The sequence below is a fragment of the Topomyia yanbarensis genome, chromosome 3, assembly GCF_030247195.1.
Source record: "Topomyia yanbarensis strain Yona2022 chromosome 3, ASM3024719v1, whole genome shotgun sequence".
Taxonomy (NCBI): Eukaryota; Metazoa; Arthropoda; class Insecta; order Diptera; family Culicidae; genus Topomyia; species Topomyia yanbarensis.
Window position 1 is genome coordinate 370,094,888 of NC_080672.1, and position 20,507 is coordinate 370,115,394.

Consider the following 20,507-nt stretch of genomic DNA (forward strand, 5'->3'; position numbering starts at 1 on the left):
CTTTTGCTGCGAGCTGTCCGAAAATTGAGCAATTAGAATTAGACCACCGGAAAAGTTAGAAGATGAACTGAAGTTTCTCCCCGCCACACGATGCCTGGCCCGCAGCAAAGACTGATGTGGGAATGCTATTCTTCAACCCAACAACGAATGAGTCAACATCCTGTTCTAATCTGTACGAACGAACCACCCAAAAAAAATCAGCCTTCCAGCCTTTGGCGCCGATACGTATCGCTCTGCGCCTTGCTCGGTTGGATGGATCGTACAGACCCGCGCAAGTACCCGCTGAGTGCAGAGCAGACGACGCTGATTTTCCGACTTCCTCCCGCCGCCACCACAGAAATCATCAAAGAACAAATCTGAAAGTCATTCCGCTGGCGCATTCACAAGCGTCGTATTTTTTCACTTAAGCTACTCAAGCGAGCGACGAATTATAAACAAACATTCAATTAGACAGAATTTATCTAAATTACTAAATTGGTTTTGCTTTTAGAGGGTCCATCAGACACACGCTCCCAGACGATCTTTTCCTCTTTAAACAACCGACCGACTGTTGTCTGTCCCGAAAATCATCACATTTGCTGTGGGTCTCTTCGAGGGAGTTCCGCCACCGAAGAGCTGAGCTCAAGGGGCAATATTTACACTGACAAGTCAAATTGCTCTCAACTTTTTTCCTCCCTTTCTTTCTTTCTTTCTCTTCTTACCCCTTGGGTGCTTCGCGGTGGACTTTTCAAGATCACGCATCTAGACGCGGGAGGAGTATTTATCTACGATAACCCGCTCGGGTGTAATTTTGCTTGCCGCAGTCTCCGATGATGGGTGGTCAAGCAGCGCTGAACAGACGCGTTAATATGCGGGCTAAAATATGCTCCTTGCAGCCCGGCTCGTAGCGAAAGCACGCGTCACTGATAAGTGCCCACACGCGCGGACGGATGCTGCCCGGACCGGCCTGGCCCGGCGCACTGCTAAGTCGATTGTTGATTTTTCGAGTGAGTACTTACTGTTCAAATCAACTTCACTCATCTCCAACCGAACCGGAGTAATGCATGTAATCTCCGCGCAATAACGCAACCACAACACGCCTAGTCATGCTCAATTGCTGCGGTAGTCCGCGTAAAGAAGAAGTTCGTGCGTGGTATTGATACGGACGGGTGGTAAATTTAGCTCTCTCAATGGTAGACGTTGACTCCCATCCCGTCCGGGGGTAGCCGTTGACTGATAAGACCTAGTCGTGTGGCCTGCAGCTTGATGGCCACAAGGCACGCGCGACCTCTTTGTCCCAAGTCACGGCTGGCAGTCGTTGTTATCGCTCTGCGTGAGGGTTAACTCGTAGCTTTCAAGCGGATGGAGTGGTTAATGAGTTTGAAAAGGAAAATGAAACAACTGCGATAACCACAAGCGAAGATAATTCTTCTAGTTTCAAAATGAACTTCTTCGGAAATGGGAACAATAGAGTGAAGCATTCGCGTGGTGATCGGAGCTAGAATTGGCATTCCGAAGCCGAACAATGAACCGGAAATACTTCCATGTCACCAGTCGATCTGTTCGATCTTTCGCTCCTGGACTGACTATCAAACGTGGGATGTCCTTTTCCCATAAGGTGAGATTGTTTGTCTGTTTCTGGCTGGCAGCAGAGAATGAGAGAATAACGAGAAGTCAACCTTCATTGTCTTACCTACCTCCATTCAAGCTGTCATTTCCGGTCGTGCTGCGATGAGAAGGGTCGCTACCGAGAGATAAATAAGAACTTATGCGAACTTGCTAACAATGGATAGGGACAGGTATTTGATTTCGAGCCAAAGTGATGCGGTAGGGAATTTACGTCTTGAGTTGCTTGCCAAAAAGCAGCTTTTTTGAGACGATATATGATTAGTTTTCCGATCGGAAAAAAGATGTGGTAATTCCAGTAAAATTATTTATGTATACAAAGTAGCTGCTATAATAAGGAACAACTAGTGATAATTTCAGATTGATCGATTAATTGGTTCCTGTGATATCGTGATCGCCGCGCATGAACTTTTCAACAAAATGCAACTCTGAGATAATCGAGTTTTACTGTCGGTGCAGCGAGTCAACGGTCTAGCGTATCAGATACTACGCACCGCCTTCGAGTGGTCAATGGGTAACGGTCTATGAATAGCTGTAACTCAAGTTATAGTATTCCGATCTTAATGAAATTTTAAGAAAATTTTCCTCAGCGTCTGTAATTTCAGAACATCTAAATTTAAAAAAAAATCGATTTTTTCATCCTACCCCTTAAGGGAAAAGTGAATAAAAACAAAACATAAATACCGGTTTAACCACTCTAACTTCTCTAAATGTATTCTGTAAAAGTATATGAACAATATTAATGCTGTTTTTTGCGTTATTGTTTGAGTAATAGGAGTTATTCTTAGCACCTACTATATATAGTAGGTTGGGCAATAAGGGTTAAGAGTTACTCGACTTAGAGTTTACTCGACTAACCCTTTGTTTCAAGGTGACCAAGATGCCAAAAACTATTTCGGACTTCGCATGGAAAACAAATCACTTTGTCAATCATTTTAGAAGAAAAAAATATTTCGCTGCTTGCTAAAATTTAATATTTTACATCCCACAATGCCGCTCAAAATGGCTTAAAAAGGTTAATTTTCTTCGATTTCACCAAATCACCTCACTGTTGCTGATGCTTATATGCAGCTGCTGCTTGATAGGATCTAATTCAATCGGCCGGGTCAACGGGTAACGAACCAAGTTCGTAAAAAAGTTTGAGTTCATCCAGAATAGCACGAAGTTGTATACACTGTAAGCTCCACTACGAACCAATCCGAGGGGTTTAATTAGTTCGTGGAAAAAAAATGCTTGATATTCTTATTAAAATTCGCAATTTTCACGATAATCGTAACAATATGTGTATTTTTGAAACGGACTTCACAAGTAGATGTTGAAAATGGACAATTGGAACTTTTTTGAAATCCCAGATGGCCAGTGGCGTAGCCAGAAATTTGGTTTGGAGGGGGTTTTGATGAAAATCTTAGATTTTTTAAAAATGTTGGCGGGTCTATTGGTGACATTTAATCTGTAGGCCGCGATCGACTGGGTACTATCGTGTTCTGCAGTAATAGCGCAATGGGATGGTGTGAGCGGGCATGGGCGCTATAGCCCTACCGTAGGCAGAACTAAATACCTGTCGCAGGTGTCAGTTATGTTGGGTGGTTGGACAGGTTAGGTCAAGTTCAACGAGTGGCCCAAAAACACCACTTTACTAACAATAGAGCAGAAAAGGATGAGCTGAAAACTCGCAACTTCGAAACCGTAGCATTGGAGGAGCTTTGATAGACGGGGCAAAAGGTGTGGAAATGCAGGGATCGAGCGACGGCTCGAGAGCTGGGCAAAATGCGCCAACACGTGATCGAGTGGCAGGCGATCAGCGAAAGGATGTGTGTGGTGTGGATCAAAGGCCATTTCTTCGACTAGGGCATTATCAATGTGCACTGACCTCACGAAAAAAGATGCATTTTATGCGCAGCTGGAGCATGTCTATGATAGCTGCCTATGGCGGAATGTTAAGCTCGTCATTGGTGACATAAACATCCTGATAGGCCGGGGGCATTGTATAAACTGGTTATCGCACAGGATAGTCTGTACGCCTTATAAATAATGTGCAGAAATTCTCATGATTGATCAGTATATTATGACGAATACCTAAATAGCGAAGCAGTAGACGACAAGAGTATTGCAAGAATCAGCTTGGAGACGCGCGCAGTCGACGACAGATTCGCTGGCAATAATCAACTGTCATGTGAGCTACTCAAACACAGAGTAGAGGAATTGGCTAGAGCACTCCACTGGGTGCTTTTGAAGATCTGGAAGGAGGAGTTTTTACCGAAGCATAGGATGTAGGGAGTAGTATGTCCCATCAACACCATAAAATGGTATTAGGCGGGATTTTTGCAACTAATTACCGATTAATCACATTACTGAACTGCCCTTGTATGCAAAGGTGGCGAAAATGCCATCGAGTATATTTTTCAGGAAATCAATTTTCAAATATTGCATGGTGTGGGTAAAAGCATGCTTTCGCCACTTTGCTTTTCACATTTCAACAGGCTTTTTTTTATTTTTATTTGAAGTCGTTTGAATTGAAAGATGCGAATTTTCGTAGTGAACTTAAAAATACGAAAAAGTTAAATTTAACCAAAGTGGCGTTGAAGTCACTTTTGCATACTAGGATAGTAAACGTCATCTACAAGGTGTTCTCCCAAATTCTTTGTTGCCGCCTATGACCGTTAGTAAGGGAATTCGTAGTGCAATATGGCCTATAATGCACAAATACGGGTTGCATTCATATCTTCAACCAAGCTATTTGCAATAACATTCTTGAAAACTTTGCTGAAGACACTCAATTTGATTGGATTAGTGATGCATCCAACTGTAAAAATTTATCAACAAAATTATGCTGCTAAATACTAAACCTCCAAAAACTGATGGTTTCCAAATTATGAAATCTAGGTGCCATTCAATTCGATACCCGAATGTACATCATAAATAGCGAAAAACGTGAAAAAATTTCAATTTTTTTTATTCCAATCTTAGCTAGTGGCACTTTATATAAGTGATAACCCAAAAAATCAAATGCACATAAAAACCGATTCTGACCTGTTAGAGACAAGAGTAAAACGCCATTTTTCATAAGTTTCTATGTAGGCGTTTTCATTGAGCTATTTTGCGTGATATTTACATGACTTATCAACTATATGATCCTCACTAAAATATTTGTTACAAGATCCCATTCTCACAATTTACAAAAATCCCCCATAACGTTTAACACATTAGGTTCTCAATGTAATGAACAGATAATAAACTTCCGAAATTATTATTTGAATATTTAATAAACTAGTCAGCATCAAACTTTTTTTTTCTTCAATTCAAATATTTTGGTTTGGAGGGGGTTTTAACCCCCAAAACCCCCCCTTGGCTACGCCACTGCAGATGGCGACTTTCGGTTGAGCAATATTCACGATAACTCTAACAATATTGAACTCGTCAACCCCATTCCAAAAATACCCATATTGTTGAGGTAATAGAGAATTTATCTAAATCGGAAATCTGAATTCCTTGTTACAAAAATTTTCACGAAAAAAAATCTTTTGCCCTCTCTTTTGTGTATCGAATCGTATTTCTAGCCTTAAGATAGCTGTAGAAATTTTTCTTTTTTATAAAAAAAATATTTCAACATTGTAACCTCCTAGTTTTAAGATATCCAAAATTTGGCTAAGATAAGGCATTTGTGCCTAGCAAATAAACGAAATGAATAAAAATAAATAAACCGGAAGTCGCCATCTTGAATTTCAAAATGACCAGACATCAATTTCCGCCATTAACTCGTTAAGAATATGTAAAATTGTATACAACCTCTTACTAAATCTGGGTTCGTAAAAAAGGAGTTCGTTATTTCGAATTTAGTTCGTAATAAAAGTTACTTAAATCGAATACCGTCGTGCGGGGCTACTTTGGATATGTGGGGCTTCTTTTGCACACTTTAGTTTTTCAATATTTACTAACAGACGCGCTTTTATCGGTTTTATTATACCTTTGATATTTGTAGAGCCATGTTTTTGCCTTTTTCATATTTTTTCATATAAAGAAAGGCTATGCAATCACTCCAAAAATCGATTTTCCAACCGAGGCCCGGAGAGTCGAGTGTCATATCCCATTCGATTCAGTTCGTCGAGATCGCAAAATGTCTGTGTGTGCGTATGTATGTGTGTATGTATGTGTGAGTCAAATAATGTCACTCAATTTTCTCAGAGATGGTTGAGCCGATTTGCCCAAACTCAGTTTCAAATGAACGGTATAACGCTCCCATAAGACGCTATTGAATTTTTAGTTAATCGGACTTCCGGTTTCGGAGTTATGGGTTAAAGAGTGTGGTCACACAGCAAATTCCCATATAAACTGGTAACCCTATGATGTCGAATGATGTAAGCCATATTCAAATATGTTCAACATTACTTGGATTTGCGGGTCTAGATCATTAAGGACCAATTAAAGTTGTTTTGACTCTCGAGCTAATGTCACACTTATTTTCCAGCAAACCCTTAACCGATGTTTACAAACTTGATTTCAAATGAAAGATATAATACTCCCATTGACTGCTATTGAATTTCATTCAGTTCTGACTTTTGGTTCCGGAGTTATAGGTTGGTAATTGCGGTCTCATAGAAATTTTCATATAAAACGGTACAATCATAATATCTCATAGGTTTAATATCTATTGAAATGAACATCACATTACCTCAATTCGCAGGCCTAGATTACTGATGGCGAATCAAAAATTATTGGAATGTATTGTCCACTTTCGATAATTCCGGAAGTCCCGGGGTTCCGGGCAAATTACATATCTAAAGCCACTTCGGTGACGACTGAACCAAATTTTACTAACCAAGTCTCAAATGGAAGGTATAATATGAAGTTCGGTGTTGAACCCTCCATCTACCCCTCAACCTCTTATCTCTCAAACCCACCCCCCCCCTTTCTCACCCCCACCCTCTCCGACCAACCTCCCATGCATCCCCTTCATCCACCCCGTATACTAAAATAAGTTAGATGATTCCCGACACATCCTCCCCCTCCTAAAATTATCTCCCGTCCCTTCTCCACATAAAGACAACATTGAACTCGCGGTGATTAAGCTATATAAATATTATATTTTTGTTTGTTTCAATTGTGTCAGTATCGGCATGTTGCTTACCAGGTTTGTGACAGTCGTGCACTTATATATACTCATCAAGTGTAATAAGAATGAAATAGACATTTTCACAATGTTATATTGATCATAACCAGCCATAAAATTATAGTTTAGATAAATGAGAAAGGCACAATTGCACCACTAGGTGGATTAAAACAGGTTTTTAAACATGTTGTATATGCCTTTTGTCATTTTTCTTAACATTGTTTACCAAAACAAACAAAACACTTCAAGGGTCGATAAAAGTGATTAGAGGCTCGTAAAATACGACTGCTCAACAAAACAGAACATCTTAAGTGGACCGAGACCACATACTGTTTTTCGGAAAGAAGAAGAAAAACCGATTTAATCCACTTATCAGTGAGATGAGACATTTCTTACACATATCACTGTTGTATTCTTCATCAGTTTGCCGAACACATAAAAGTTGGCGCGCAACTAGATGTGAGATAAGCACAGTTTCTATAATAAATTTAAGCAAAATAATAAAATAAATTAAAATTTAAAATAATTATGAACCAAAGAAATAATGAAAAAGGTTGTCATAAAATGGATAGAATGATTAATATAAATGAAATTAATAAAATAAATCAAATTAACTCAAAAAAAATTAGACTATATAAAAAGTTATGAAATTAGGAGAGTCTATTAAATTATTTCAAGCTAACAAACTGTCGTCCAATAACAAAAAGAACTGACTGAACCGAATTAATAAAATGAAGAAACTGAACCAAATATATCAACTGGGAAAAATTAATAATTTAATAAAATTTAATCATTTAATCAATAAATGAAATAAATAACATGAGTAAAACAAAACGAAAATTATTGAATTAATAAGATAAATAATATCAGTAATATGGTTAAATCTTACCCTTTCATTCAACCATTTCAATTAAAAGTGTTAGAGTAAAGAAACATGAAAAATTTGTTTTGATCAAGATAGATGCTTCTCTAGCAGTGTTATAAGTTTCTGAATTTTTACGTAACAATCCTTAATACACATCTCCTGCAAAGTTTTCAATAGTTCGATTGGGCAGAAAAGGTAGCCGAAAGCAGTCCAAATTGATAACATTTATCAGTTTTCAAAAATATTTGAAGACAACGGAGATTTCATCAAAATATAATTTTTCACCGATAACTGAAAATGTCTCTGGCAGCACTGCTTCAGTGGAATCCAATCAGAGCAATTGCAATAACTTCAGTTCTACGGATATTATTTGTAACTATTACGCGCTCAAATAAACGGTGATAGTCACAATTAATAGTTTTACTTTTTGGTGAGGAAATCTTGTTTGACCCCAGAGTTATAGCTGTTTGAAAACGTTGTTGTTCACAAATAACAGGGTAAACAAAGGGTTAATTTAATCAATAAAATGAATAGAAGAAAAAAAAACAAAATGAAGAATTTTTACCATAATAAAAATGTTTTCATTTCATCTAGAACATTAATTAGACACATTAAAATTTATTCTATTAATTCTATTACTTTTTAATATCGCTGATTTTTTCATTTCAATCAATGCTTAAAAACAAACACAACGAAAATAATGATAAAATGTATATTTATCATTTTCTTCCGTTTTGTTTGTTTTTAAACAGTAAAATGATTAAAATAAAAAATAGATTATATTAAAAAGTAATAAAATTGATAGAATAAATTATATTGAGTCTAATTAATGTTCAAGATGAAATGAATAAAATGAATGACTGAACAAAATTAGTCAGATTATTAAAATGAATAAAATGTGTGAACCGAAAAAATATAAAATTGGATGACAAGAAAAAAGTGAATGAAATAAATCAAATGAATGATTCAATTAAGATGGATGAGATAATAAACTCGGAATGCATACAAAGAATGGAATTAATACAATAGATAAAATTAGGTAAAATAAACAAAATGAATAAATGAAAAACCTGTTTTAATCCACCTAATGGTGCAATTGTGCCTTTCTCATTGGTCCAAGCTACGATTCCATGGCTGGTTATGTTTTAATACAACGGTGGAAATGTATATTACATATTCAGTACGATTTGCACATACATACAATGGATCGACAGCCACGATCTTGAGATGCTATGTCTCGACACTGAAACATCACTTGAAACCAGCAGCGAATCAAGGAAAAGGATCCGGGGGGTCCGGACCCTGCCGAAAATTTTAAACTAGTTTCAACTTTAAAGTAGCAACCCCTCATTGCATACTCCTACCTACGCCTAAATAAGTCAAAAAATCGCCGGGATTAGGTTGACGATTTTTAGAATGGTTACATAACCTATCTATATGAGAAAGGCAAAAAGGTGCCAAAGCCCAAAAAAGTTAATTTTCGCCAAAAAACATTTTTCGATATTACATCAAATCTCGACGTTTCATGCATTTTAAAGAAATTTGGCATAAAAATACAAATTCGATTTGGAAATTTTCCTTTACTCCCCCCTTTGAGCATTTTTCAGTTCAATTTCGCTATTTGCATATGGCAGCCCTAAGTTTGCGCCGCTAAAGCAACAAAAATGATCCATAAAAAATTGAAAAACGATCCATAAAAAAGTTGTCCATGTTCCATAAAACAAAACTGAAAATCCATAAAACAGTGTGAATGATCCATAAAAAGGGGTGATTTGATCCATAGATTATGTAAAATTGAACCATAAAATGGTCGCAAAAGAGCACTAAAATAGTAATAAAAGAGCAATTAAATTTAACCAATGCCCCATAAAAATATTGGAAATGTTCCATAAAATGATACATTTTGCGCCATAAATTAACTGACATTGATCCATAGAATATTAACAATGTACAATAAAACACGTTGATATGTTCCATAATATCGACAAAAATGTTCCACGGTATTACAAAATGGAGCAATAAAATGTCAGAAAAAGTTCCATAAATTTGATGAAAATGTTTGCTAAATAATTTTTCTTGGTCCATAGAAGATGTAAAAATGAACATTAGAAATGATTCATATATCGAACGTTAAATAATGGTTCATGGATATTTACAAAACGATCCATAAGAAAATAAAATGTTAAACGATCCATTAATATGTGCTTATGCACCAGAAAAATTAAATTTAATGAATTCATGCGAAATTTTTGCTATTCGAACTAATAATAAAGTTTATTACATTTGGTTGTAATGTCAAACTACAACAAACCATGCATACATGCACTGCATATAACTACAACAAACAATGCATACATTATAGTTAAACTTAAGCTTCCGTATCCCACTAGTCAGGTAACTGACCTTAGCTAACCTGAAGTCATTATGGCAACTCTTTAAACGTCAGGGTATTTATGAAATTAGAGCGCTGAGAGTTATTAGACCACTGATACAGGCTGGCATGAGTCGCAAATACTATCTGAATAACTATCTGAAGCGAAAACGGACACTTTATACACGAACACTGACTAATGTGGCTACGCCACATCGCTTTCTAGTGCACTGTCCGACTTCGCTGCCGCTCAGTCGGCTTTTAACTAGCTATAGCCCCTATGTTTAAGTAAACCGGGCAAACGAGAGGACCACAGGTTTGCTTGCAATTCCAGCTACGGGTTAATCAATGCCTCGTCCAACGGATCCTCAGCGGCTTTGCGCCGCTTCGGATCCTTGGCCTCGGATATGCGGCCAAGCCGCATCACACTAGCTCCCAGTATAAGCTCACTTGTTAAAACACTGTCACTGTTATGAGAATTATTAAGCACAACTTATTTTTTCAGTTTACCATAAAATTTCGCATGAATTCATTAAATTTATTTTTTCTAGTGCATAAGCACATATTCATGGATCGTTTTGCATTTTCTTTTCTTATGGATCGTTTTGTAAATATACATGAACCATTATTTAACGTTCGATATATGAATCATTTCTAATGTTCATTTTTACATCTTCTATGGACCAAGAAAAATTATTTAGCAAACATTTTCATCAAATTTATGGAACTTTTTCTGACATTTTATTGCTCCATTTTGTAATACCGTGGAACATTTTTGTCGATATTATGGAACATATGGACGTGTTTTAATGTACATTGTTAATATTCTATGGATCAATGTCAGTTAATTTATGGCGCAAAATGTATCATTTTATGGAACATTTCCAATATTTTTATGGGGCATTGGTTGATTTTAATTGCTCTTTTATTACTATTTTAGTGCTATTTTGCTACCATTTTATGGTTCAATTTTACATAATCTATGGATCAAATCACCCCTTTTTATGGATCATTCACATTGTTTTATGGATTTTCAGTTTTGTTTTATGGAACATTGACAACTTTTTTATGGATCGTTTTACAATTCTTTATGGATTATTTTAAATATTTTATATGCAAAAGTACATTTTCCCATTTGCATATCTCGTCTCAGGGTATATCTAATTTGTTAGCAGGGTTACCATATTCACTGATTTTTCTGTAATGTCACAGATTTTTTTCACAAATTTTGATCACAGATTCTTTTTCACAGATGGCAGATTTTTGGCATTTCGATGAAAAGTGTACAAATTTTTGGAAATATTGTGATTTATCACAGATTTTTCGTAAATGCATCACAGATTTTTTTCCTGTTTCAGTTATCACAGATGGTAAAAAGATATTTTTGGCCGAAAAACAGATTTAAATGTGGCATTTCTGTTTGTTGGCGGTTGCGTAACCTGCATGATAACAATCTGTGTTTTTGTTGCGCAGAGACGAAAACTTTCTTAGCAACAAATTTACGCGGGTTGATTCATTTCCACTCAGCCTATCCTATTTTGATTCTGCTTATAGATACATACTACAAAGCCTATTTATGAATAAATACACTGCCACTCGAAAAACGGTTGCAAAAACGCATTTAAGTCCACAAATATTTTTTTTTTCGATTCTTGTATATTTAATGTTTCGATTTATGCTTAAGTCCACTGTAAAGGCTACATTTGTATGCGTACTTTATGAAAGTTACAATAATGGCAAAATATAACTAGAAAGTTTGGTCTATACATGTGATTATATTGTCTAAAATTGGATTTTTCTTCGCCGGTCCGGATTTTTTATCACACACAATCGAAAAGTTTTTACAATTTTTAAAAGCTGATCTTGTGCTATAAAGATTTAGTTCCAAATATTAGTTCGGACACGGTTTTCTGTCTTCCTTCTTCAGCTCTTCTAAAAAGGGTTTAATTGGATTCGATCACCTACTACAAATGAAATGATCTGATAACCAAGAAGGTTTGGTTCAATATGTAACATTCGATGTTGTGCTTAAACTATACGTAAGAAATATATTTGATTTATTATTACTCTAAATGTACTAAGAAAATAATTATTTTACATTAAGTAGTATAGTCCCACGTCTACAGTTCGTGCAACCCAATAGGGCTGCCCCTTGTAGTTTTTATAACAAATAAAGGACAGAAAAAATGCTTTTAGAATCTAGTGTGATAACTAATCTTTTTACTTAAATTATAAGCCAAGGGTCACAAAATTGGATGAAAAACGTAGATGGTATGAAGGACTAAGTGAAAATTGTAACTTTGTATTTTACTCACAATTCATACTTTCCACTGAAATAATATTCTATACTTGATAGTTATCGTTTGTGTTGGGTACAGTCTTCTCGAGCTTGCATCCAGCAGTAGTCACCAACCATGTCACCGTCCCAAAAACCCTGATATCGCATTTCATTAGCTGCTGATCCCTAATGGAATTTAACTTTTACAAAAAATACACACAGATTTCTCGTGGTCTAGCAAAAAATGAGTGTATCATTACACGTTGCCACCCTGTATAGCGTTTGTTTACTGCGGCATTTCAATTGTTTCATTGTTCAACTAGGTGCTCTTTTTGAAATGTGCAAATATTCGTTGGAAAAGTTTTGTTTTGTCTGTTGTGAGTATATGTTTAACAATCGTTCCAGAAACCGGTTGACCGAAATGTTCTTGCATTTTATAAGCATTATTTCAGATTCGAAGCAAAATTCGTAAATGAGCTTTTGACTGCTAAGTCGGTATGCGTATCGTGTTTGGTGGTAGATTCCATCAATACATTGCAGCAATTGAAAAGCGACATGAGAGCTTCTGGGACGAAGGCATGATGAGTGACTATTGTTGGATGCAAATTCGAGAAGACTCTATCCATTCGAATGCATTCAAGGATAAAAGACTGTTTTTTAACCGGAACTATGATTGTGTTAACAGTATATTAATAGATTGATATATTAATAGATAATAAAACTAGATTTCTTTTTAATTCCGTTAAGTGTGTATTTATTGTACTGTACATATTCACATTTCGTCAACGTCTTACAAAGCTTTGGCAGTGCATCCTTCAAAGGAATTTTCACCTTCTGCATCAAAAGACTTCGCAGCCGATTCCTTGTTCACACAACATTACTTGGCTAGTGTTAAAATTAACGTAAACGTATTATCTGTCATCTTAGATTCTTAAAGATCCGAAAATAATTTGTTTTGCTGTGAAAAATCAATTAAAAATGAATAATTTTAAAAAATGGTAAAAAATTCACTTTATTAACTTGGTCGCTGGCAACACTAAATTTTTTACAAATTATCGACACATATCATATGTTTTTAAAAAGGGCATCTCAACACTATTCAACCTGCATATTGAATAAAATAATTGGATGATTTTCACACGAAATATTGACTATTAACTAAAAACCTGTTTTAATCCAATTGTGCCTTTCTCAATCATGAACACCAGAATGTTTGCGTTGTTTATATCACTAGTTTACAAAATAAAAATCTGAACTTCAATATTCGAACACCATTTCTAATGTAAAATTGAGTGCTGAATCCGAAAATGAGGTTCAAAAAAATTACAGTAGAACAGTTTTCGAGTTACAGTGAAAAAATGAATTTTACCTTTAAAATTAAAAGTACGTTCAGTAAAATCCAAATATCTTCGGTTGTAGTACATCGATATGAAATATTATTATGTTGAATTAAAGGTAATTGAATGCAATTTTGATCGTTAGAACATTTTGTTTTAAAGCGACTACTGGTTCTGACGTCATTTACGGATTTACGGATTTGGATAAACGAGTTCGAATATTACCCCACAATAAATTCTTTCAAAATTCTTCTATTTACTTGTTTAACAGAATTTTGACGGAAAGTCCCTCATATATTTTTAAACAAGCCCTAGAAAAAATTGGAATCGAGACGGTTCAATAAGTTGACCCAGAGAAACACAAAAATTGGCATTTTACAATAAATTGAATTACTTTCGCAATTTTCATCGGATTCAAACTAACAAGTGGTTATTTTCATTGGTTATTGGCAGGCTTTAATTACCCATAAAAATATATTTTTTAGGATTGCTTTATCTTGTCGAAAGTATTAATCACGCACTCATATTTCCTTAAAAATGACGAAAAATCTAGAAAAAGTTTAATAGATTCGTAAATGACGTCAGAACCAGTAGTCGCTTTAAAACAAAATGTTCTAACGATCGAAATTGCATCCAATTACCTTTAATTCAACATAATAATATTTCACATCGATGTACTACAATCGAAGATATTTAGATTTTACTGAACGTACTTTTAATTTTAAAGCTAAAATTCATTTTTTCACTGTAACTCGAAAACTGTTCTACTGTAAATTTTTTGGACCTCATTTGGACACTCATAGTTCAGAAATGCTGTAAACTAGTGTATTCATTAAAAACTTTCAAATGCGTATATTACATTTCATTATTATACATGACATGACAACTATATACAAATAAATCATTATTCAAGTTCTATAATTTTGTAAAAGAAAAAACAGCCACGGTAATATTGAACTGAAAAAAAGCAAAATCGGCAAAGTCCCAAAAAGTCGATTTTCATAAAAAAAATTGAGATAGCATAAAATCTCGACGTTTCATGCATTTTAAAGATGTTTGGCATCAAAAATACGATTTCGATTTCTGAAATTTCATTTGAAAAAAAAAATTTGAGTTCCAGCTTATATGGGAATTTTATATGTGACCGGACGGTTCATTCTATATTTCCGGAACCATATAAGCGATCTGTGCGAAATTTCATAGACATCTGTTGGCATAATATTGCTATCATTTGGGACTAAGTTTGTGAAAATCGGCCCAACCATTTCCGAGAAACTGATATGAGTTTGCTAGTTTTGAAAGATGGCCGCTTTTCCCGGGCACTTCCCGAATTATGGTGGTCAATGTAGTCAACAAAATTTTGTTTGGCCGTCGGTGACCTAGAACTGCAAACTTAAGTTGTTTGAGAGACATTTTAGCGAAATTTTTACCTTTTTTGCTTTCATCGGAGTATCGGTTTGAATCACAATTTGCTATGTGATCGCACGCCACAACCCGTAACTCCGGAACCGGAAGCCGGATCGGAATGAAATTAAATAGCCATTTACGGACGCAATACCTTTCATTTGAGACCAAGATTAGTTGAATCGGTGTAGCCATCTCCGAGAAACCGAAGTGACTGTTATTCTGAATTTAGATACTTCCGCCGGGGCTTCCGGAACCGATGATGGTGGCCAATGTGGCCAAATAGACTTTGAATGGCTGTTAGTGACGTAGTACTACAAATCGAAGCAGTTGTGGTCACATTTTGGAAAAATTTTCACCATTATACATTCATTAAAATATTTATTAAAATCGACATTTTCTGCCTGATCGTACTCATCACCCTGTAATTCCGGAACCGGAAGTCGGATCCATTAGAAATTCAATAGCAGCGTATATGAGCGTTGCACCTTTCATTTTGGACTAAGTTTGAGAAAATCGGTTCAGCCATCTCTGAGAAAAGTGAGTGAGATTGTGTTCGCGTACATACACAAAAGACGCACATACACACACATACATTAGCCAAACTCGTCGAGCTGAATCGAATGGCATATGTCACTCGGCCCTCCGGGCCTCCGTTAAAAAGTCGGTTTTCAGAGCAATTGCAATACCTTTCTATTGAGAAAGGCAAAAAAGCACTCAATTTTTTTTTTTGAAAAAATCATGAAACCGCTTCTTTGAACAAAAAAGAATGAATATTGTTCTCGAGTTCAGCGACCCAAAATTTGTCTAGAAAATACTTTTTCTAGCTGTTTCATTTTCCTTTAAAACTAGTATTATTAGAAACATTTTGTGTGTAAATATTTAATTTTCTTAAAGTGTTCATTTTGAAATCAATTTCCCGACAAGAAGTAATTGTTTTAGTCTCCCAGTGCAGATGCAAAAAACAACAATGTCGATTTTAACTTCATCTAAATACGGAATCAACTGTAAGCATGCATTATTTCGCATGTACTTCGACGGACTACCAAGCGTGCGTGGGTGTGAAATAAACAAGACTGCAAAGTTGCATATTGTCTCAAGAGAAAGTTCGTACCAGAAAGAAATATAGCAGCTGCAAAAATAAATTCACGTTTACAATTATGGGCGATATGTTTTTTTTACAAACATAAAAACGTCAATTTACATTAATATAAGTATTTATGATTGAAATCGTATCGATAGGACAGATGCACGCAACGTAAATAAGGCACATAGTTTACGATCGGGTTTCCGTTACCCATAAAGATATTGTGGAAATAAAACGAGTTACGCTTGTCTGCCTTCCAGAATAACCATAAAATGACATCATTTAACCGTAATCATCAATAATGAAACAAGACCACTCACTGCTGCTGATTGTCGATGGGACGTGTTTTCATATTTTTTTTTTGAGCAAACATCTGCAACCGTCCATGTGCGAGTCTATCCAAAACAAATCCCGAAAAAGTTTTATGCGCTGCTTAAAATCCTGCAACTGCAACTACACAGTGCACACCCATGCTCAAGTGGTTTCGCGTGAAAGATGACGACGGACTCATCAAAAGTCGAAGGCCACACGCGATGTTTACTGATGCTGATGGGAAGGTTATCGTGTCAGAGGACAAAGCAGGCTGAGAAACAGTAGGTACCTACACATGTGAGTTTACGACCACCGGTACCGCATCGCGTGGTGCTACCACCATCGGGCTAGGGGGTTAAGGGTAAGCCGGCGATAAACCCGGTCAGGGGTCATAATTGTCACAGGCTTGTTAAAATGGTGAAAACGACAGTAAAATCACTGGCGACTACTTCAAAAAAGCGGTCGTAATCGTGACATGGGGTTTAGCTTTTGGAGGAAGATTAAAAGATAGGAGAGATTTATTTATAAATATATTTTGTAGACAAGTGCACCAGAGCTAACCTAAATGTCTAATTGTTGAATATTTGTGTTGTTGATCGATTTTTATTTGTTGTTCCAAACAATTTAGATTTTTGCTCAACTTTTGAACTGCTTTATTTACCCTTTCATACCCGTAATTATCTTCCGTTGCAAACCTTTCGAACTTGGACCAACAAACTTCAGTACCTTCCCAAGCGTGACAGTCAAATTTTCACATCCTTCTGGCAGTTTTATGTTTGTCCTCGCTTGGTTTCCATTAAACACTTTACAAAAAGGAACCGTACCGCTTTGCTTGCACTTTCGAAACATAACTGTGCCACAGAACAGAGCAAGAAGAATAGATAAAGCAATGATTTGTGGGTCTTGTTTTCTTTCGGTTGCCTTTTCTCACACTCGCCGAGCCGTGCAGTTGCGCGTCTTGAGGAGTTGGTGTTTTTCCAGGGAAACCACGATTTGCGTGTGGGGTGGGCAAACAAATAAACAAACCATAAGCGCATCTCCGCTGTAAGGGCTCTGGATGCTGTTGGTGCGGGGGCACCTTGGCCAGGATCTTTGTTGGGACAAGCGAGCGCGAACGAACGCACTTCAAGACCTAAATAAATAGTGGTTAATCCTTGTGTGCGGACATCAACGACTTTCGGGCGGGTTTAACGTTAATTCCGAAGAACTGATGCTTGAATTCTTTCGAGAGTCAAGTCGCACAAGGATTCCGGGAAACCCATGTCGACAGGTGGATGGCGTGGTAAAGTAACAGAGTGAGATGTTTGTAACTCGTAAAGAATTAATGCTATCGGAACAAATAAACAAAAATAAATAAATGAAACCTGATTTATAGTCTTAATGGCATAAATTAGATGAAATACTGTTTCACGTTGAACTAAAATAATTTTCGTCATTTCGTGGTGCTGCACCAGTGTAGTGTCCAATTGGTTTAGCAGTTATGTCTTTCGCATAATTCTAAAAGCCGATTTTTTTTAATGTCTGCACCAGTTGTAATTTGTAATTCATTAATTTGTAATTAATCATCAGCATAAACGTACAGCAACTATGAATCTATCTCGCCTTGTGCAGGAAGGGAAAGCTTCCATAGCTTTGGTTCAAGAACCGTATTTCCATAAACTTCTATGTTGGAAAGCTACTTAACCCCGTCTTCGTAGCTTTCAACAAAAATGGCATGACAAATCCACGTGAAATGCCTCGTGCATGTATACTTGCGAATTGACGCTTGTCTTAAATATGACTGTTGACAACATAAACAAGAAATACGTCTATTGTTCGGCATATTTGCCGCATAATGAACCATCACCTTCTGATGATTTCAAAAGGGTTGTATCATACTGTGGCAGAAATGGGTTTCTTCTCATAATCGGCAGTGATGCAAATTCCCACCACATAATTTGGGGCAGCTCTGATATCAATTTGAGAGGAACCGAATTGATGGAATACTTAAGTAGTACAAATCTGCACATTCTTAATGCAGGAAACCGCCCAACTTTTGCACGAGCTGGCAGAGAAGAGGTGTTAGATGTAACTCTCTGCTCTGACAATATTACGCATGAGTTGACAAACTGGCTCGTACCAAACGAGCTCGAACCGTCGTTATCTGATCATAAGTACATCGTCTTTGATCATTTAAGCGTCTCGCTAGATATCGTCACCTATCGTAATCCCAAATCTACGAACTGGGACCTCTATGAAGAGGGCTTGGCGACTAGGTTTCATGGGTATCTTCCGACGATTGAATCTCCCAGTGATTTGGATGAGGTCGTGGATAAAACAAGCTCACTCATAGTAGCAGCATACCAAGAGGCTTGTCCGCTTCGAGTTATGCGTGCTTCTAGAAGAACACTTTGGTGGAATACCGAACTTGTTCGACTCAAAAAATTATGTAGGAGAGCTTGGAATCGTAGATGCAGGGACGGATCGGAGGCATTTAAGTTGGCTCGCAAAGCATACAGAAATGTCCTTCGATCCTCTGAGCGAAGTGGTTGGAAAAGCCTCTGCACAAATGTCTCAAGTCTCAACGAGACTAGTAGATTCATGTCAGTTCCATTAGAACTGCTAATGGTGAATACTCGTCTGACGAAGATGTAGTACTCAACTGTCTTTTTGACACACACTTTCCAGGTTGTACGGAGCCATCACTGACGACTGCCCCTGAGTTCTTTTCAGGCAGTTCTGATTCTTAGGCATTTGCTCGTAGAATTGTGACAACCGAATCGATCAAATGGCCGATTGAAAGTTTTGCTCCGTATAAGTCTCCGGGAAAGGACGGAATTATTCCAGTTCTACTACAAAAAGGATATGATTACTTCAAGCATAAGGTTCTTACTTGTAGTCTTGCAACAGGATACATTCCATTAGCGTGGCGGGAAATAACTGTCAAATTCATTCCCAAAGGTGGCCGCGTCATTTATGAGGAGGCAAAGAGCTTTAGACCGATCAGTCTGACCACCTTCCTTCTCAAATCAGTGGAACGTTTAATCGACCATTACATTCGGGATGGTAGCTTGGGCGAGCACCCGCTGCATGCAATGCAACATGCATATCAGCGGGGGAAGTCTACTACCACCCTGTTACACAATGTTGTCTACAACATTGAAAAAGCTTTTTCATAAAAGCAATCAAGTTTAGGAGTTTTTCTCGATATTGAAGGTGCTTTTGACAACGTGTCTTTCGAATCCATTTTGGAAGCAGCACGAGATCATGGAGTACCTTCATATATCACGAACTGGATACACGCAATGCTTAGTAACCGACATCTGTGCTCATCGTTAAGACAAGTAGAGATGAGGGAACTGAGTGTCTGCGGATGTCCTCAAGGTGGTGTGCTGTCACCACTTCTATGGAACCTTGTCGCTGATAGCTTGTTGAGAAAACTAAATGAGCTTGGGTTTCCGACGTATGGTTTCGCCGATGATTATCATATAATGATCACCGGTATTTGCATTAACACACTTTTTGATTTGATGCAACAAGCCTTATGTGTTGTTGAGCGGTGGTGTCTTCATGTTGGACTATCAGTTAATCCAAATAAAACTTCAATGGTGCTTTTCATGCAACGAAGGATTACAACCGGAGCTCGTCCATTGCAGTTTTTTGACTATGAAATTATTGTCGAAGATCAAGTTAAGTACGTTGGGGTAATTCTCGACTCAAAACTTAATTGGACAGCTCACATCGATTTCAGGATCAAGAAAGCTTGCATGGCCTTTGGTCAATGTAGACGGGCTTTCGGCAAATCTTGGGGACTCAAACCCAAGTACATTCAGTGGATCTACACAACAATTGTTAGACCAATACTGGCATACGGGTGCGTTGTTTGGTGGCAGAAGGGAGAAGTCATGACAATCCAATCAAAGTTAAACCGTCTTCAGAGGATGATCTTGATGGCGATGACTGGTGCGTTCTCGACAACACCTACTGCTGCTCTCGAGGCACTCTTGAACATAAAACCACTACATGTGTTTCTGAAACAAGAAGCACTTTCTTGTGCATACTGTCTTAAGGTTACTGGGCTCTGGAACAGTAACTCAATAGATCGTGTAACTAGTCACACAAGACTGTGGCCCCAAATGGTTACTTGGGATGAATATACACT